General features: G+C 47.2%; 1 long non-coding RNA gene across 1 annotated transcript in view; it reads left to right on the top strand.

Moving 5' to 3' along the window:
* The first annotated feature begins 305 nt into the window (after positions 1-305).
* The window catches only part of LOC137541180 (uncharacterized), a 102757-nt gene continuing 81648 nt past the window's right edge, over positions 306-21414 (top strand). Inside the window, exon 1 of the long non-coding RNA XR_011025097.1 lies at positions 306-424. This is a non-coding gene — a long non-coding RNA (uncharacterized lncRNA). The remainder of the gene's footprint in view (positions 425-21414) is intronic.

The raw sequence follows: 21414 nt of genomic DNA on the forward strand, positions 1-21414 counted from the left end.
TCAGCCAGTAAATGCATTTAGAAGGTGTTGAAAGTTGTGGTTCAAGCCTTGTTGTTTTTTTTTTTTTTTTACAAAGTTGAGAGCAGTCAGGAGAAGGAGATAGCTCAGTGGTATGGGTCTCTGACAGCAGTGCTGAGAAGCCTGAGTTTAATCCTGGTGGAGATTCTGGCTCTAATCTTGTTATCTCTTTATTAAGCTGTCAAGCTGTTCTACTTGTGAAATAGGATGGATGAGCACATATGGAGAGGAGAAGGACATAGCTCAGTGGTGTGGGTCTCTGACAGCAGTGCAGAGAGACATGAGTTCAATCCTGGTGGATATTCTTGCTCTAATCTTGTTATCTCTTTATTAACGTTTCAAGCAGTTCTATGTGTGAAATAGGATGGACGAGCAGCTTTGGTCAGGAGAAGGAGATAGTGCAGAGGTAAGGGTCTCTGACAGCAGTGCTAAGAAACCTGAGTTCAATCCTGGTGGACATTGGTTCTAATCTTGTCTCTTTATTAAGTTGTCTAGCTGTTCTACTTGTGAAATATGATGGACGAGCACATATAGTCAGGAGAAGGAGATAGCTCAGAGGTAAGGGTCTCTGACAGCAGTGCTAAGAAACCTGAGTTCAATCCTGGTGGACATTGGTTCTAATCTTGTCTCTTTATTAAGTTGTCTAGCTGTTCTACTTGTGAAATATGATGGACGAGCACATATAGTCAGGAAAAGGAGATAGCTCAGAGGTAAGGGTCTCTGACAGCAGTGTTGAGAAGCCTGAGTTCAATCCTGGTGGACATTGGTTCTAATCTTGTCTCTTTATTAAGTTGTCTAGCTGTTCTACTTGTGAAATATGATGGACGAGCACATATAGTCAGGAGAAGGAGATAGCTCAGAGGTAAGGGTCTCTGACAGCAGTGCTGAGAAACCTGAGTTCAATCCTGGACTCTGACAGCTCTGCTGAGATGCCTGAGATCAACCCCTCTGAGTGAAGACCTTGTGGCCCATGGACAAGCCACCACAGCTCCTGAGTCCCAGGTACGAGAGGGGTGCCTGTAACATAAGTCAATGACACCGGATAGCTTGGGGCCTCTTCCCCCTTACCCCATGTCTATGTGGTCTATCCATCTGACAATATTTGGAGTAGGCTGTCTTGCTCAGGACAGCCCACTTTCATACTTAGTAAAAATTTCCCCCAACCTTTTTTTTTTTTTTTTTTGCCCCCCCTGCTCCTAATCTCTCCTCCCTAGGAAACACACCTAATAATGTACATTATTTCCTCTAAGTTTAACTTGCCCAGTAAGGGGATTGAACTCAGGTCTCCAGTATAGCAGGTCTGACCTCCAACTACCTGAGCCACCAGCTCTGGTCATACAGAGACCTCTTCGTCCATCATACTTCACATCTACACTTCAAATCTAACAGCATATCCAGAGAAGCAAATATCCAAGAAATAAAGCCATTTTCATCTAGAGGGACTTAAATTCATGTATCACTGTACCAGTCATGGGCTGAATAAGTCAGAGATAAAACCTCAGAACTGACATCCATTTAGTGAAGCGGCCCAGGGCATTAGTAATCGGGAGATAATACAGCAGTGTGATAGATACCTTAGTTCTAGTCCTGAGGACTCTTTATTGATTTGTGAAATATGATGGACAAGCACATATGGTTAGGAGAAGGTGATAGAGGTAAGAGCTCTGACAGTAATGCTGAGAAATCCTGATATCAACCCCTCTGAGTGAAGACCTTGTAGCCCATAGACAAGGCATCACAGCTCCTGTGTCCCAGGCTCAAGTGGGGTGCCTGTAATGTGTGTTGGAAATACTTGTGGTATATCTGATATTTGGAGTGGGCTGCTATGCTCATGGCAGGCCAATCTAAAAGCTGTGTTTAATGAAATGTTACCCCTTATATGACACTCAACATCAGTACAAACCACTTTTGTTTGACACATTCCACCAACAGGTCATATAGAATCAATTTGGGTCCTCTGAGGGCACGATTCCACTTGAGCGGCGCGCGTCTGCGAGACACGAGACGGCTCTTCCGGGTCTGCGGGGAAAGCAGATGAATCCCATCAGGCATGCAATGCACGGCTATGGGATCCGCAACATCCCGCGCCAATTTGGATGGAAAAGCCAGCCGAATCGCTAGCGGTAGCGATTTGGCCGGAATTACCATTGCACCCTATGGCAGAGTTTCCCCGCACTATTCGCCTGCAGGGAAACTCTGTGGATTCGCGGCGGTTTCTGCTCAGGTGGAAACGCAAGCATTTGGTGGATGTGACAGGATAATCTAGGCCTTAGCATGCACAGAGGCTAACAATGTAGAGAATGTTTTGCCTTGTGTCTGCAGGAAACTCTGACAATTGCCTGTGAGCCATTTTTTAATATTGCATTGACCTCAGAGAGAAACCCCCAAAAGCTCAGGTCAGACTTATACAGTACCTAGTACACACTTTAATGATGGTTGGCCAATCACTGACCAATTTTACCACCTCAATGTAGTAGGATTGTCAACAGACATTGAATACTATGAGCAGATTGTGTAGGTGAGCTCTTATACTGCATGGAGGTGGTTGCTGCACGTGTAATCAGGAAGTGACATTCGCTGAGTAGGCGGTGATCTCATGCGGGGATGTAGCGTCCAAATGGTTGCCATACGCGAAACAAGGAATTGACATCAGAAGATGTGACGCCGCTACCCTGCATGGTGTTTGAAATACACAGAAGTGATGAAGGTGATGTGCCTATTGTATGCAGGGGCAGAGGTACGGCTCTCTAAGGCCCAGTGCACACCAAAACCGCTAGCAGATCCACAATACGCTAGCGGTTTTGGGAGCTGATTTCAGAGCGATTCTAGGTATGTTTAGAGAGGTTTTCTAAACATACCTAGCGGTTTTGCGTGCGTTTTTGTGTAGCAGATTACACATATTGTTACAGTAAAAGCTGTTACTGAACAGCTACTGTAACAAAAATGCCTGGCAAACCGCTCTGAACTAGCGTTTTTCAGAGCGGTTTGCGTTTTTCCTATACTTTACATTGAGGACGAAACGCTTCCGAAAACCGCAAACGCGCAGCAGGAGGCACGTTTGCGGCTTGGCAAAAACCGCAAACCGCCGGTGTGCACCATCCCACTGCAATACATTAGACAAGCGTTTTTAGAGGCGGATGCGGCCGGCGGATCGCTCCAAAAACCGCTCGGTGTGCACTGGGCCTAATAAAAGGATATCAGGAGACCTTTCACTGATACAGATAACATGGATATACTATATGAGGAGGTGTGACCTGATTGGCACTTGGCAGGGGAGACATGTCCTATTTAACCTCCTTGCCAGTTATCCCGAGCTCAGCTCGGGGTAACCTGCGCAGGAGGATATCTCAGGCCCCGCTGGGCCGATTTGCATAATTTTTTTTTTGTTACAAGCAGCTAGCACTTTGCTAGCTGCTTGTAACTTCCGATCGCCGCCGCTCGCCGCCGATCCGCCGCAATCCGCCGCGCCGAGTCGCTCCCCCCCGCCCCAGAGCCCTGCGCTGCCTGGCCAATCAGTGCCAGGCAGCGTTGAGGGGCGGATCGGGATTCCCTATGACGTCCCGACGTCCATGACGTCGGTGACGTCATCCCGCCCCGTCGCCATGGCGACCGGGGAAGCCCTGCAGGAAATCCCGTTCTCAACGGGATTCCCTGCATACTCTGATCGCCGAAGGCGATCGGAGTGGGTGGGGGGATGCCGCCGCTTAGCGGCTATCATGTAGCGAGCCCTTGGCTCGCTACATGATTTAAAAAAAAAAAATTAAAAAAATGTGCGGCGCTGCCTCCTTGCCGGATTTTTTAGACCGCCAAGGAGGTTAAAGGACTTACGAGGCGAAATTACTAAAAAAAGTTAATCACCTGCCTCACCTTTTAAGGCTACGTAGCGTGGATCGGGGGGTTGGCCCTAGAGCTGCGCAGCCACACTCATGGCCAGGCGGACTGCGCAGCCGCGGCCAGAGGAAGCGGCCATTTTACGAGAGACAAGAGAGCCCAACCCGGGACGTGGGGTCGGTAGCCGGCCCTAAGGGCTAATGAGCGGGGGACCCGGTGGATCGGCACGGAGGGCACGGACGGCGTCCTCCGTGCCTTAAAAGGTGAGGCAAGTGATTAACTTTTTTTAGTAATTTCGCCTCATAAGTCCTTTAACCACTTTACCCCCGCGCGTACGTATTTCTCCGTCCCTTTTTCCATCCTTTAACCCCCAGGGACGGAGAAATACGTACTTTCCGCGCTCCCGCCGCTATCCGCGCTCCCGCTCGTAAACACGCCGCCCGCCGCTAGTAAACACGCCGCCGCCCGCTCGCCCGGAGATAAATGAATGGGAAAATCCATTCCCGTTTGTTGATCTCAGCCCCGCAATGATCCGCTGCCGCTCGGCTGAGCAGCGCGACCATTGTGGGGAAAAAAAAAGTTCTCAGCCTCTTTCTACTTCCTGCAAGCGTCCTTCCGGACGCTTGCAGGTCGCATAAACAAAATGTTACTGTGGCCATCTTGTGGCCAAATAGTAAAACTACATCCAAAGCATTTTTCACATAGAAATAAATTAGTTTAACACACAAAATTAACCCTTTACCTCCCACACTGCCCAAATTTTTTGTCTTGTAATTTAAAAAAAAAAAATTACAATTAAAAAAAAAATACATAAATAGTTACCTTAGGGACTGAACTTTTTAAATATTTATGTCAAGAGGGTATAACACTGTTACTTTATAAACTATGGACTTGTAATTAGGGATGGACGCAAAACTGAAAAATATGCACCTTCATTTCCAATTAAAATATTGGCGCCAAACATTGTGATAGGGACATAATTTAAATGGTTTTATAACCGAGACAAAAGGGCAAATACATTTCATGGGTTTTAATCACAGTAGCATGCATTATTTAAAAACTATAAAGGCCAAAAACTGAAAAACAATCATTTTTTCCCACGTTTTTTCCTATTTTCCCATTAAAACACATTTAGAATAAAATAATTCTTGGCATAATGTCCCACCTAAAGAAAGCCTAATTGGTGGCGAAAAAAACAAGATATAGTTCATTTCATTGCGATAAGTAATGATAAAGTTATAGACGAATGAATGGAAGGAACGCTGAAAGGTGAAAATTGCTCTGGTGGTCAGGGGGTAAAACCCCTCAGTTGGGAAGTGGTTAAATGGCCACTCGATTAGCTCTGACTTGGGCTATTGCTGGGGTAAACTTTGATAATTGGTTGGGGGGTTTTGTATTATGTAAATATTGTATGTGCACTATATTCTCCTGATGACACCCCGCTATAGGGGTGAAACATTTCTTAAGTGGCACCCTATTTTCATTTATGCTCTATGCACCCACTTTCATTTCTACACCCCAGTTACCTTCTGTGAAGGTGTATACACCTATTAGTAACCCCTATGGGGCCAGATATGAGGAGATACTTACAAATCAGCTGTTCACCAAAGTTGACTTATAGGGCGATAGCTGTAGACCTCACTGCACATGTATATTTATAGGTGTTTATATGTTTTGTTTTATAGGATACCTGAAGTGACATGTGACATGATGAAATAGACATGTGTATGTACAGTGCCTGGCACACAAATAACTATACTGTGTTCCTTTTTTTCTTTCTCTGCCTGAAAGAGTTAAATATCAGGTATGTAAGTGGCTGACTCAGTGTTGACTTAAACAGAAAGTGACTACAGTGCGACCCTCACTGAAATTCTAACTATAAAACACTTTCCTAGCAGAAAATTGATTCTGAGAGCAAGAAAGAGATACAAAGGTGAATTTCTTATCAGTGAGGGTCACACTGTAGTCACTTCCTGTCTGAGTCAGCCACTTACATACCTGATATTTAACTCTTTTTTAGTTTATAGGGAATTAGAGTATTAAAACAAAAACAAAAAAGTATTTGGCTTGAGGAATGCCCTATAAACAATAGGAAAGGAACACAATTATGCAATGACTCATGAGTAAAAGTTAATCTCGGATCCACTTTAAGTCAGAGTGAAGAAAAAAAAAAAGACATCTGCTGTACATCTAACCTCCCTGGCGGTAAGCCCAAGCTGAGCTCGGGCTATGCCGCGCAGGGGGAGATCTCAGCCCCTGGTGGGGCGATTTTTAATCTGTAAATTGCTGTGCGCGCAGCCAGCACTTTGCTAGCCGCGCGCACAGCTTGATCGCCGCCGCTCTGCGGCGATCGGCCGCACGCAGCGGCGAAAGAGGGCCCCCCCCCGCCAGAGCCCTGCGCTGCCCGGACCAATGAGTTCCGGGCAGCGCTATGGGCTGGATCGGAGGTGTCTGACGTCAGGACGTCGGCTGACGTCCATGACGTCATCCCGATCGTCGCCATGGCGACAGGAGAAGCCAAACAGGGGAACGCGTTGTATACGCGTTCCCCTGTTTGCTATAGATGCCGGCGACGATCGCACTAGAGGGACACATGCGCCCTCTAGTGGTGTTTCATGTAGCTACCACTCTGGTAGCTTTACATGAAACAAAAAAAAAAATTTTAAAAAAAAGTTTTTTTTGCCAATTTGGCAAAAAAAATTAACCGCCAGGGAGGTTAAAACAGAACTGACATTCTGCTCTGCTTGCAGAACAATACAGAATCGATAATTGTCTCGACTTCCGTATCATTCATTACATGAAGGTCACCAGATTTAGAGTATGCTAGACAGATAGTGTAGGTAAGCTCTCATACTACATGGAGGAGTTAATATTGGCCAATCAAAATTGTATGTGTGTACACACCCTTAAGCCATTGACAGGCAATTTGGTGTTTTGATGCTACTGCAATAAAATGCACTAGCTCAGGTATTAGGCCTACGTCCTCACAGTAGAAATTTGGAATCTGACCGATTTAGTCATGAGTACTTAACAAATTAAAGAACATACTTCAAACCAAAATGTGCATGACCACCATATATGGAGTAGGATACCAGAAGAGGAACAGCTCCTAAAGCAAGGTGGGGAGTTTGTCTTATCCAATCTGTGCAATCTACCAGGGACCATAAAGGTTGTATATAAGGGCCAGTGCACACCAAAAAGCGCTAGCGTAATCACAAACGCTCAGTGCTTTTTGAAGTGATTTTTCTAGGTGATTCTAGGCATGTGCCTAGTGATTTTCTAATCATGCCTAGCGGTTTTTGGAGCAGTTTGGTGTAGCGTTTTTGATTTTTTTCTTTGTTACAGTAGAGCTGTAACTGGACAGCTTCTGTAACAAAAACGCTTGGAAAATCGCGCTGATCTAGCGCTTTTCAGAATGATTTTCCACTTTCTTATACTTAACCGCTTCACAACTGAGGGCTTTTACCCCTTCAGCATCTGAGCAATTTTCACCTTTCAGCGCTCCTTACATTCATTCGCCTATAACCTTATCATTACTTATCACAATGAAATGAACTATATCTTGTTTTTTTGCCACCAATTAAGCTTCTTTAGGTGGGACATAATGCCAAGAATTATTTTATTCTAAATGTGTTTTAATGGGAAAATAGGAAAACATTTGGGAAAAAAATCATTATTTTACAGTTTTCGGCCATCATAGTTTTTCATTAATGCATGCTACTGTCATTAAAATCCAAGTAACGTATTTGCCCATTTGTCCCGGTTATTACACCATTTAAATTATGTCTCTATCACAATGTGTGGCGCCAATATTTTATTTGCAAATAAAGGCGCATTTTTTTAAGTTTTGCGTCCATCCCTAATTACAAGCCCATAATTTATAAAGTAACAGTGTTATACCCTCTTGATATAAATATTTAAAGATTTCAGCCCCTAAAGTAACTATTTATGTTAATTGTTAACTATTGGGGTGTGTGGGAGTTAATGAGTTAATCTATATTGTAAAATAATGTATTTGTATATGAAAAATGTTTTTGGATGTAGGTTTACTTTTTGGCCACAAGATAGCCACAGTAGTTTTTTGTAAATGCATCCTGCAAGCATAGGAAGTACGCTTGCAGGAAGTTCAGGGAGGCTGGGAAACAGTTTTTTTTCCACAATGATAACGCTTCTCATAGAAGCAGCCGATCATTGCGGGGGGGTGGGGGGTTATGGGGTTGAGATCAACGAATGAACAACTCAAATACATTAGCCAAGCACTTTTCAAAGCGCTGGCATTTTGTAAAGCGCTCAGAAGCGCTCTTGGTGTGCACTCAAGGCCGGCCCGCTCATGAGGCGGGGTGAAACTTTTGCCTCAGGCGGCAAAGTTCTAGGGGCAGCATTCGCCCGTCCGTGGGTGCGGAGGGGCCGGCCGCCGAGCTGGAGGGGTAGCTGGCAGGACGGGAGTATTGGGCCTAGCGGTGGGGAGGGGGGTCGGACCCCCCCTCCTTCGCCTGGGTCCCCCGATCTGCGCTCCCCTCCAGCTTTAAATATAGAGTCAGCAGCCGACAGACAGTAAGAGGCACGGGCGAGGACGTGAGGTCAGAGAAAGGGCGGAAGTACCACAAGGGTACTACCGCTGAACCGCCCGCTGCCCGGCCTCCCTCAACGCGTCACTCTCCGGACTCCTCCTCCTCACTCACTTCACAGTGCCACTGCCAGCCACTACCACCACTATTTTACTTTCCTTAAACTTTTGTATGGGGAAGCGGGCAGAGGGGGGAGCGCTAGCGGAGGGGGTGGGGGGAATTTCCGACCCCCCCCCTTCGCGATCGGGGCATGCTCCCCCCTTATGCCTGCGACCCCATAGGGGGGGCGTATTCGGCCGAACAGGGGCCCTGTTCGGCCAGGCATTGAGCCGTTCGGGCGAACCCGAACAGTTTGGCCGAACACCACCAGGTGTTCGGCCGAACTCGAACATCACCCGAACAGGGTGATGTTCTGCAGAACCCGAACAGTGTCGAACACTGTTCGCGCAACACTAATTGTGATTCTCTCTGAATCCAAATGAAACTGCGGTAAAATCGCAATGCAAAATCGATATTTGCGTTCCAAGCGTGAACCGCCCTTCTGATCGCACTCCTGTGTCAATCTGTACTAAACATGTGCGAGTCTTCTCCAAGCATACCCAGTACAACAAAGCTCCTCATGCACAGAGGGAAAAGCTGGATGCTAGTCTATTAAGGTGACCCAACGGGGAACCTTATAGGGAAAGTCACCTCAAGTAGACTAGTGACAAACGACATGCACAAGTGGCTTTAGCTATTAGGCAGGCACAGAGCACATTTGCGCACCCCTAGTAAGGATGCAGTTGTACACAGCAGCAGCTCTGCAACCAGAGGCTTTGCAGGAGGATTGGGGAAACCTTTGGACTATCTAGAGCAGAGGTGGCCAGAGTTTTTAATCCAAGGGCCATATTGCCGCTCTTGAGAGTGCTAGGGGGCGAGCTAGCGATATTAAACACAGTTATTGCTGATTGCTGTTAGGGACACTATGCCTGTGACATTTTGTCAAATAAAACATTTCCACTGCAAATAACCCATATACTGTGTGCAGTTAGCATAGTGGCAGCTGCTAATCAGTGGCTGTTACTGCTGCTGGCATTGTGGCAGCAACTATTCAGTGGCTGTTACTGCGGATGGCATAGTGGCAGCTACTATTCAGTGGCTATTACTGCTGCTGGCATAGTGGCAGCTGCTAATCAGAGGCTGTTACTGCTGCTGGCATAGTGGCAGCTGCTAATCAGTGGCTGTTACTGCTGCTGGCATAGTGGCAGCAACTATTCAGTGGCTGTTACTGTGGATGGCATAGTGGCAGCAACTATTCAGTGGCTATTACTGCTGCTGGCATAGTGGCAGCTGTTATTCAGTGGCTGCTACGGCTACAGGGGTGGCTGATTATCTACAGGTGAAGCAAGGGGGAGACAGAGCAGCAACATAAGGTGGCCCCTGCATCCGGCTTTGCAGTTACAGCATGCATGGCTTGCACTTTCGGAGACTTCACCACGCAAGAATTCTGGCTGAATTCTGACAAAGGAAGAAAGAGGACCAGTCCCCGATGCCAGAAAACTTTCATACAGCATCTGAGAAGGTTTCAGAATGCCACATAAGGCTTAATGTGTCCGTTCTCAGAAGACTGGCCTCACCATTTCCTTGGAGGGACACACCCTGTGTCGTTGCCATTGAGACTAATGCAACCAGCTAAGGGTTATCTGAAGGCATTTTTCACATCGCAGCACCCTACAAATCGCCACGCTCATTGCTCCAGAGGTGGGGAACATTCTAGAAAAAACTTGCATGCCTCAGACTTTTGGAAGCCTCGCCAGGTGAGAAAAGCTATGGCTGAATTCTGACAAAGGCACATTCAGCATTTCACAAGAAAAAATGGCCATATCTGTCAAACCACAAGGCCCAGAAATACCAAATTTGCGGTGTACTCTCTGGGGACCCCAAGGGCCCCACACAGAAATGCAGGGCCCGCTGGCGCCAACAGAACGGAAGTTACTGAAAGTGCCCTGCCCACCCAAAAATGGACATTGAGGCCCAATGCCGAACTCTGCAGGCCAGGGGCCCTAAGCTTGGCATGCAGGTGGTCCCTTACCTGGTGAAGACACGTGCCATGTTTGGTGCCCCTAGCCCCAAGTGCGCCTGAGCTAGAGCCCAAAAATTGTTTTGGGTTGTTTTGAAAAAGTACATGGTTTTGGACCTTGTTTGGAACCCAATATCTCTGGCTCTGGCCAGGTGAGTCAGAAACCCCAAATTTGGAGTGCATGTAGAACAGCTAGGCACTGGCATCAAAAGCTAAGCTCTGAGCCCTGGGGTTCAAAAGCAGTGAATGCACAAACTTGAACAATTTTTTTTCAATTTTTGGGGTGCATTATCTCCAATTCCAGGGGGGGGGGGGCTAGTGTGACCCCACCTGTACCTACATATAGCCCCCAAACTCTAATCCCCACACCTGAAATTTTGGGTCACTCGAGCAAAGGGCCCCTGAGACATGGCCTTCCGAAGAGGAGGCAAGCAGGCACGGAATTCAATAAAATGTGGAGGGCATATCTCTGGCTCTGGGGATGCCAGTGACCCCAAAGTTGGAGTGCAAGAAGGTCAATATGCCTTCTACATACATTTTAAATGTCAACAGCCTGTGAGTTTCCTAACAGAAAAGGCGGCAAACCCAAACGTCCTTTTTTGGGGTGCGGTATCTCTGGTTCTTGGGGGGCTAGCGTGCCCCCGATTATGCCCATGATCCTCTGCTACACACACCTGAAATTTGGGGTCTCTGAGTTAAAGGGACTCAGAGATACAGCCTCCCAAAGCGGGGAAACATGGACCAGAATACATGCTCCATAGTGCCACCTCTGGCCATGAAGGACTTAGTATCCCGGATTATTCTCTAATTAGGAAGATACTCAATTCACTCCCTGGTGGCCACAGGTGGTATTGCAGCTAACTTAGGGGGAAAAAAGTGCAATATTGGCATCTAGTGGCCACAATTGGTGAAACAGTTATCCTAGCCTGCAATCAGCTGCAATGACTCTTGGAACTTCTAATAGGTTGAGGACTTCGATGGTACCTAGAAAAAAAAATTACTGCAAGTTTCACATGCAGCAGTCTCTAATTATAGAGAATTGACCGCAAAAGAAAAATACCTTATTATCACCACGATGTGTTAAGCTGTTGACTGCCTTTACACACAAGTGAACTTTAATACCACCCCATTCTTTATCCAAAGGTTTTTATATTTTAATTATAACAACAATCATTTAATGCACAGACATTGATGTTGGATAAGAAGGCAAGGTTCAGAGTCACCAATTCATCCCAAAGCTGCTCTCTGGGGGGTTAAGATCAGGGCTCCATGCAGGCCAGTCATCCCTGTCTTTATGGACCATGCTATAGGCCAGTGGTGGCGAACATTTCAGTTGCCGAATGCCCAAACTGTGACCCCAAATCCACTTACTGATCACAATGTGCCAACATGGCAATTTGTACAGAATACTGTGGTTTTAGTTATAAAAAAACAAAAACAAAAACAAAAAAACTCGTACATTAACCATTTCAGCCCGTGGGGATTTTTCACCTTATGCATCAGAGCAATTTTCACCTCCCATTCATTCGCTAATAACTTTATCACTACTTAACACAATTTATTGATCCATATCTTGTTTTTTTTCCACCACTAATTAGGCTTTCTTTGGGTGGTACATTTTGCTAAGAATTATTTTTTTATAAATGCATTTTAACAGGATTAGTAAGAAAAAAATGAAAACAAATTCATTATTTCTCAGTTTTCATCCATTATAGCTTTAAAATAATCCACGCTACCATTATTAAAACATATGTATTTTATTTGCCCGTTTGTCTCGGTTATGACACGATTTAAATTTTGTCCCTATCACAATGTATGGCGCCAATATTTTATTTGGAAATAAAGGTGCATTTTTTCCGGTTTGCATCCATCACTATTTACAAGCTTATAATTTAAAAAATTTTCATAGTATACACCCTTCACATGCATATTTAAAAAGTTCAGACCCTTAGGTAACTATTTGTTCTTTTTTATTGTAATTTTTTTTTCCATCAAAACTTTTATTTGGGTAATATTTTGGTGTGAGAAATAAACAGTTAATTTTTAATGTTATTATATGCGTACATTTTAATGTAAAATGTATGTAGATGTAGTTTTACTATTTGGCCACAAGATGGCCACCTTGAGTTTATTTGTTTCGCCATGTGTTTCTCAATCACTGGAAGCACAAGGACGACAGGAAAACTTTTTTTTTTGCAGAAAGACTGAAGCCTCTAGTAAGAGAGCTTCGGTTTTTCAGCTGGGGATGTGGATCGGTGATCGGGAACCATGTTCCCGTTCACTGATCCCAGGGCTACCGGGGGACAGCACGGGGGCACGCGCGTGACCGCGCCGAAGCTTGGCACCGCAGCAGAGCAGCCGCTTGGACATAAGGATCACGTCCGGGCAGCTGAAATGGTTAAAGGCCACTCTACATTTAAAATTCAGCAATCGCCCCATGTATGAAATGCAAAAATTACCCTCATATATAAAATGCAGCAATTTCCCCCACACATGATGCTGGACTGCCCAGCCTGGCTGTCGGTGATGTGCAGGGATGCTCATCCGGATCCGGGTACCCGGGTATCTGACCATTTTTCCGCTATCCGGTCGGATCCGGATTCCGGATACCTGGGGCCGGATCCGGATAGCTCTATGTGGGTATCTGGCCGCATAATCCGGATACCCATGGATACCCGCGGATATCCGGTGGATATCCGGATCCAGGTACTGTAACAAGGGAGATGATGTCATTGAACCAATCAGAGGGCTCCCAGCCAATCAGAAGATCCCAGCAGAAGCCCTAGCAACCAATCACAGAGGGAAACTCTGGCCAGCCCCCCTGTGTAATAAGGAGGGCTGGCATGATGAGACAGATCATCCTTGCTTGTGTGGCTGGCTGGCTGGTCACTGACAGACTTGCTCCAGTGCTGTTGGCTTAGCAAGTGCTGCATGTATACAGTGATAAACCTAAAGCTTTGAGTGCTAAACACCTTCACTACACTATTGTTCTATTGTTTTTTTTAGCTAGCTAGTGTAATTGTTTGATTTCATTCACTCAGTTAGGTCCTGTTTGTGTCTGTGTGTGCTGTGCAGGCCAGCAGGACAGTATAGGTTAGGGAATAGGATTACTGTGTTATTGTATTGTATTATATAGTTAGTTAGTACTGCAGTTAGTTGTTAGAGAGAGTAGTACTGTGTTAGCTTACTACAGATTACTGCAGTGCTGCTGTGCTGAGCATTGTCAGTGTGACAGTTAGACAGATAGTGTGCACCGTCTGTCCTCTACTCTGCGGTCTGTCACTCTGTGCTGATTTGATTTAAAGTCCAACCCCGATTTTATTAAAGTAAAAGTACCCCACATCATCTGGTGACATCATCACGTATAAGTTGTACTATGTCTGCTGGCACCGGCAGCCGGGGGAGGGGCAGCGAGGTCAAGAGGACAGGGAGCAACATTACGGCCACCCTCAGAAAGTCTGCCATGTCAGTGTCGACCCCAGCGGGCAGCCTACCCTCATTCAGCGAGCTTTTCGCTCCAGGCGCCACGATTAAACTCAGAGCTGTTAGCGCAAGGAGTTTGAGGAGGATGTTCTGGGTTTTGAGGAGGGGGGGTATGATGTTGATGATGGGATGAAGGACCGTGACTACCATCCACAGGATGGGGATGCAGGGCAGTTTCTAGGCTAAAATGCATCCAGGGCGAGAGTGTAAAAATTGCGCCCCCCCCACGCCAGAGCCAGGTATAGGTGCCTGCAGTATAGGTTAGCTAGGTCTACTTGCACTCAGTATAGGTAGTGGGCTATAGGTCCCCCCAGTATAGGTAGCCAGGCATAGGTGCCCCGGGATAATTGCCCCCAGTATAGATTAGCCAGGTAGGTGCCTCCAGTAGATGGGGGGAAATACAGAAAGAACACTCTAGGGACAGTGTGACAGGTAAAGTACAGGCATGAGGGGGGGGGAGGGCTTATCTGCATTGCAGTCCCACATCAGACAGGCTACTTGCCTGTAATGTGACTCCTGTCTCTGCCAGTCTCTCACACAAGTCAGAAAGCAACCCTCACCAGGATTGCACTTTTACTTAGCTTTCCTGTATGACAAGAAGACACAGCCAGTCAGCACTAGAGGAAGAGGGAAACAAAGGTGAATGAGGGAGAGCTGGTGCCCACCAACAGTGTGTCTGAGTGTTTTTCAAATCGACAGTGATTTGAAAAGTACTTGGCTAATGTTACCTCATGACGGTGTTCTCATAGCAGCGTTGTGATTTTTTCAAAACTGCATGTAGCATTGTTTGGAGCAATTCATTAAAAAAATCGCTCTGAAAATCGCCTCACAAAATCACACTCACAAATTTCTAACGATTGCTATTGTGATTTTGGCGTGCACTAGCCCAGAGAGAGGAGGAGTGGAGAGAAATTGAGAATAGCCTGCGATGGAGCAGAGAGCTTATCTGCATTGCACATCACACAGAGGCTACTTGCCTGTAATAGGACTCCTGTCCCTGCCAGTCTCACACACAAGTCAGAAAGTAGCCCTCTTTGAGTCTAGGGACTATCAAAAACTTTTCAACTTGTATAACACCTTATCCACACATGCAGTCATAATAACAATGGGGAGAGACCAGACAGATGTTGTTTACCCACAGACCCTCCAGGCAAGCTCTGCATCATGCTGTGTATATTTACCAGCTTGCCTGACCTCTGATTGCACTTTTATCAGCTAGCCTCAAGTTTCACATTGCCTTACAACCAAGGCTGTGGAGTCGGTACAAAAATCCACCGACTCCGACTCCGACTCCTCAGTTTAGGATTCCACCGACTCCGACTCTTCGACTCCGACTCCTCTAATTTGCATATTACAATCTTGTTGATTGAAAGTATGTAACATGAAATTTGTCTCTTAACTGCCAATGCTTAGGATTTTTAAAAGACAACTGAAGTGAGAAGGATATGGAGACTGCCATATTTATTCCCTTTAGTCATAGATTAAAACTAGTCCTTGGTAAGAGTACTTGTAAAAGGTACAGGCCGGAACAAAGAACATCTATCAGGCCCTAGGCAATGTAATTGTGGGTACATGTAAGAGTGATGTGCAGGTACTCTGCAGGGGAATAAGGAAATTCTTCCTCTATTACACATTCTTCATGCACAATCTGAACAAGGTTTATGGGTTATAGACAACACCTCTGTGTTCAATGTGCACAACATTCTCAGTGGATTCCCTGCAGCTCTGTGGAGAGTGCATATGTAGAGTATAGTACTACTGTGTAACAAAGTAAACCTGAGACAGATGAAATTAAAGTTTTATACATACCTGGGGCTTCCTCCAGCCCCCTTCAGGCTAATCAGTCCCTCGCTGTCCTCCGCCAACTGGATCTTCTGCTAGGAGTCCAGGTACTTGAGCCAGTCTGGCGTAGTGCGCATGCACACACTCCGTCGCCGGAAGCGTACTACACCTGCACAGCACTGTTGCGCAGGTGCAGAACGCTCCTGGCTGTGGAAGTGGCATGCGGCCGGACTGCGCTGACTGGCTGAATTACCAGGACTCATAGCAGAAGATCCAGGTGGTGGAGGTGGACAGCGAGGGACTGATTAGCCTGAAGGGTGCTGGAAGAAGCCCCAGGTATGTATAAAACTTTTCTTTTCATCCTTCTCCGGTACCATTTAATTCGTAGTCACCAAACCAAAGGCTTTATACTTACAGTATAGATGTTATTTCGTATATATAAGAGATTCCTGTGTACACATCATATATACAGTCACAATCAGATGTGTATATCTGACTTTCAAAATACGGGGACTGCTTTATTGAAGCAGCACAAGTAACTGATTTTGATTGGTTTATTTCATTTTTTGTGGCCTAAGCACAACTATTACTCTATGTATAAATTATTTATGATGACTATTATCTGAGAAATAGAACATTTTATCATATTTTCTATTTTAATTACAGTTTAAATTCATTAGGAGTCGGAGTCAGTGCATTTTTTCCCGACTCCGACTCCAGGCACCCTAAATTGCCCAGACTCCACGACTCCGACTCCACAGCCCTGCTTACAACAACAAACCTGAATACACCAGACACTGGACCAGCCCTAAATCACTGAATGAAAGGAGGCCTGGGGGAAGATTGCCCCCCTCCCCCCCCCTGGCCAGTCAGCATAGCTGTATACAGTGCTTCCCTGAGCTAATTACTCTGCAGTCCCCTGGGGAGAGGGAGGGAGAGGTCACAGCACCCTTTCTCCATCTGCTGCGCGCTCAGGGCTGCCGCACGGCTGCATGGCCCCTAGAAACGGGCCTGTGGGGATGTCAGCTCTGACTCTGAGGAGGAGGATGCGTTGGTGGCTTTGGCACGGAGGATCAGCATTGCAGACAGTGGCCGTGGAATGCAGGACCCACCACATCCTTCTGCCGCTACCACCAGCCGCACCACTCAACCCCCAACCGCCACAGGGAGAAAAGCCGCAGCATCCCATTCAGGCCGCAGGGGAATCTTCACCTCCCCAATCTGGCGGTTTTTCACTCTGCCCTCATTGGACAGCAAGTTTGCCATATGCAATGTGTGCAAACTACAGATGAGCAGAGGTTGTGAACCCTACAAGTATGGCACCTCCAGCTTCATCACCCATCTGGCCAAAAAACATGTTGTTGAGCATGAGGAGTTCAAGAGGCTGAAGGAAGCTGGCGCTGGCTCTTACCGCCACGGTGTCACAGGCCACTACTGCTGATACCACCACCTATATTCAACCCAAAACACAATTGCGGTGTCATTTTTTTGGTTGTCTGGGCTGAAAACTGTCATGTCCCAGTTGTGCGATTGGACTTTGGACACAATGTGGGCTGCAGGACCGCTGTCTGGAACCCAGTCCTGATGTTAATTGACAGATGTTTTTTTTCATTTTATGTCCACCAAATAATAAATTAGTGTTTCCCTTAAAAAACACATGATGCTGCATGCATCATTTACCCTAAAATCCCTTTTTAAAGCTATTTAAAGGGCACTTCCGTTTTTTCTATCCGGATACCCGAATAGGTCGGGTACCCGCGGGTAATTTGGTCGGATATCCGAATTCACTCGGATATCCACAAGGTCGGATCCGGATATCCGTATCGGATCCGAATATCTGGGTACCCGGATCCGGATCCAGGCGGGTTTTAACAAGTACTACCTGAGCAACCCTGGTGATGTGGTAATGATGCAATGATGCTGGCCTGGCAGGTGGGGAGCTGGCTGAGGGCAGGGAGCTGGCTGCAGGGTGCTGGCTGGGGGGTGGATGCAGGGTGCTAGTTGGAGCAGGTTGCAAGGTGCAGGCTGAGGCAGGGGTGCCACTACATACCTCAGATCCATGGTGACCTCCAGGTCCTCGCTGTGCTCCCGCTGCTGTCCTAGCTGCCGCTGCCTGAGCCCCACTCTTTCAGTCACAGTAATAGACCTGAAAATCCGCAGCGACAGCAGAGCCAGAGAAAGTGTACAAGCTGCCCGCGCCCAACGTACTCAAAATGCAGGAAGTGACTGACGTCCCTTCCGCATTTGCAGTACACTAGACGCGGGTAGTGTGTACCTCTCTGGCTTGACTGTTGTCCAGGATTCTGAGGTCTATTACTATGTGTGAAAGAGTGGGGCTCAGGCAGCGGCGGTGGGGACAACACTGGAAGCACAGCGTTCAGCGGTGGTGGCGGAGACAGCACACGTGCCCTCAGAGACAGCTCTGTGTGCTGCCTCGGGCATGAGTGTCATAGGTCCGCCATCACTGCTCTAGTGTGTTCTCATCTGTTCATTTATCAGAGTCGAGTCACTTTAGTTAGGGACTGACTAGACATGAGAGGCTGAGAGCTTCTCTGTGCTATTCGGCTGTGAGCAAGTGCCCATTTAATGTGAAAACTGTAATTTTGCTATTTTACACCTGTACAACATATATATTGTATTGCTGTATAGTTATAATTTGATAGTCAGTGACGTCAGTGTAAATACTGTGTACAGTCACTTAGCTGAGGTCTGTGGGCAGGCCACTGAGGGCAGGCCTGCTAGCCTACTAGGTAGCGTAGCCTAGTAGCCTGTTAGGTTAGGGATTAGTCCTTGATTATATATCAGTTACTGTGTTAGTTTAGTGTTAGACTAGCATTATTTAGCACAGTACTAGTACTACTACAGTCAGTCAGCACTGCAGTATCTGTCTCTCTAAAGGCCCATACACACGTCGGATTTCCGTGAACGACGGGTCGTTTGAAGGTCCCGTCGTTCAGTCGTTCGCCCGCTAAATCGGGCGTGTGTACAGACTGTCGTTCGCTTGATAAGAGTGAGTTTGAGCGATCCGCCCGATTTAGCGGGCGAACGACTGAACGACGGGATGTTCAAACGACCCGTCGTTCACAGAAATCCGACGTGTGTATGGGCCTTTAGTCCTCACTGTGACTCTGCAGCTGCTGCCTTTAATTGTGTGGCACTAGTCAAGCAGTATTACTGTGTCACACACTGTCACTCTCCTTCTGTAACTCTAGTGCGTTTTCATCTGTTCATTTACCAGAGTCAGTTTTATTTAGTTAGTGACTGACTAGGCGTGCGTGAGGTGAGAGGCTGAGCTTCTCTGTGCTATTTGGCTGTAAGCAAGTGCTCATTTACTGTGAAAATGGCGTGATTTTGCTATGTTACACCTGTAAAAAACATATAATGTACTGCTGTATAGTCGTCCATTGGTAGTCAGTGCAGTCATCCTGCTAGCCAGGTATCCTAGTAGTAGCCTATAGATAGGCTAGGGATGTCTTGATTTTCTGTGTTACTGTTAGTTTATTTAGTGTGACTCCACTAGCATTAGAAGTACTACAGTCAGGACTCAGCCGCATCTGTCTCTCACTGTGATTCTGCAGCTGCTGCCTGCCTGTAGTGTGAGTGTGTGACAGTCAGCCTTAGTGTCACTCACTGTCACTCTCTCATCTTGTCACTAGTGTTCTGTTCATTACCAGAGTCTGTTCAGTTTAGTTAGTGACTGACTGACTGGACAGTTACTGTTACTTATTTTTACTTGTTGTAGACAGTACACTAGTAGTTCACTCACTCAGGGTATCCCCCTCTCCATTTTTTTATTTTTCTTTTCTATAAATTATATTGTGTGTTGTTAAATGTCGGGCAGGGGGAGAGGCAGCAGGAGAGGCAGCGCCATTGTGGCTGCCGCTGGCAGGTCTGTAGCTGGTCCACCGCCAGCCACAGGGCGCTCAGCTCTGGGGGAGGGAGCATAGAGGCGCAATGCCGAAACGCAACATTTTGCGCCCATCTTTGGCCAGTGTCGACGGGACACTCAGGAGAGGCAGGCAGAGTCTGTTGTGGAGCTGATGGCGGAGCCGCAGGCCACTGGTTCCACAAAGACCTCCACTGTCACCAGCACTCCTGTGAGCAGCAGCATATGCTTCCCGATGGAGATCACGTCGACCCCAGTTGCCACACAGCCCTCACTGGACGAAAGTTCACTCCACTTCAATCCAGCATCGGAGAGCACGTTGAGGGCTGTTGTGTAGGAGATGGAGCAGATGGTGGGGACTGTCAGCCAGGAGGCTCTGGAAGTGGAGGAGCTAGAGCCAGGGGATGTTGGGGCAGAAGAGGTGGTTGAGGAGTCAGAGGAGATGTTTGGGGAGTAGGAGTTTGAGGGGAAGGTGGAGTTTGCGGAGGTGTTGAACCGTCCCTACGTGCCACCACAGTTCTCCTCCCAAGGCAGCTCAGAGGAGGAGGCTGTGGCAGAGAGAGGCAGCATGGCAGTCAGGAGCAAGGCCAGAAGAGCGCGTGGTAGCCAGGAGCCACAGCCCACTGCTTAAGCCTCCACCAACACCAGTCAACCAGTGGGAGACAGCAGCAGACACCTCCTTCCACCCGTAGGGGGTGTTCACATCCCCAATTTGGCAGTACTTCAAAGTGTCCACGCTGAATGAGCAAAAAACAACTTTGAGCAGAGGTCATAATCCCACCAGGATGGGTACATCAAACCTTCAGACACACTTGAAGAGTCAGCACAAGACTCAGTCTGAGGGGATCCAGAGGCTTAAGGGCAGTGCAGTTTCTAGGCTAAAATGCACCCAGGGCGAGTGTGTAAAAATTGCGCCCCCCCCCCCAAGTAAGGTATGGGTGCCCGCAGTATAGGTTAGCCAGGTCTAGTTGCACTTAGTATAGGTCCCCCCAGTATAGGTAGCCAAGAATAGGTATCCCAGTATAGGTAGCCAGGCATGGGTGAGCCAGTATAGTTGCCCCCGCTATAGGTTAGCCAGGTAGGTGCCTCCGGTATAGGTAGCCAGTATAGTTGCCCCCAGTATAGGTTAGATAGGCAGGCGCCCCCGGTATAAGTTAGGTAGGTGCCCCAGTACAGGTTAGCTAGGTGGGTGCCTCTAATATAGGTAGCCAGAATAGTTGCCCCCAGCATAGGTTAGATAGGTAGGTTCCACCCAGTATAGGTTAGATTAGGTAGGTGCCCCCCAGTATAGGTTAGATTAGGTAGCTGCTCCCCAGTATAGGTTAGATTAGGTAGCTGCCCCCCAGCGTAGGTTAGATTAAGTAGGTGCCCCCCAGTGTAGGTTAGATTAAGTAGGTGCCCCCCAGTGTAGGTTAGATTAGGTAGGTTCCCCCCAGTATAGGTTAGATAGGTAGGTGCCCCCCAGCGTAGGTGAGATTAGGTAGCTGCCCCCCAGTATAGGTTAGATTAGGTAGCTGCCCCCCAGCATACGTTAGATTAGGTAGCTGCCCCCCAGTATAGGTTAGATTAGGTAGCTGCCCCCCAGCGTAGGTTAGATTAAGTAGGTGCCCCCCAGTGTAGGTTAGATTAGGTAGGTGCCCCCCAGTGTAGGTTAGATTAGGTAGCTGCCCCCCAGTATAGGTTAGATTAGGTAGCTGCCCCCCAGTATAGGTTAGATTAGGTAGCTGCCCCCCAGCGTAGGTTAGATTAAGTAGGTGCCCCCCAGTGTAGGTTAGATTAGGTAGGTG

The sequence above is a fragment of the Hyperolius riggenbachi genome, chromosome 12 (assembly GCF_040937935.1).
Source record: "Hyperolius riggenbachi isolate aHypRig1 chromosome 12, aHypRig1.pri, whole genome shotgun sequence".
In the NCBI taxonomy this organism is placed as follows: Eukaryota; Metazoa; Chordata; class Amphibia; order Anura; family Hyperoliidae; genus Hyperolius; species Hyperolius riggenbachi.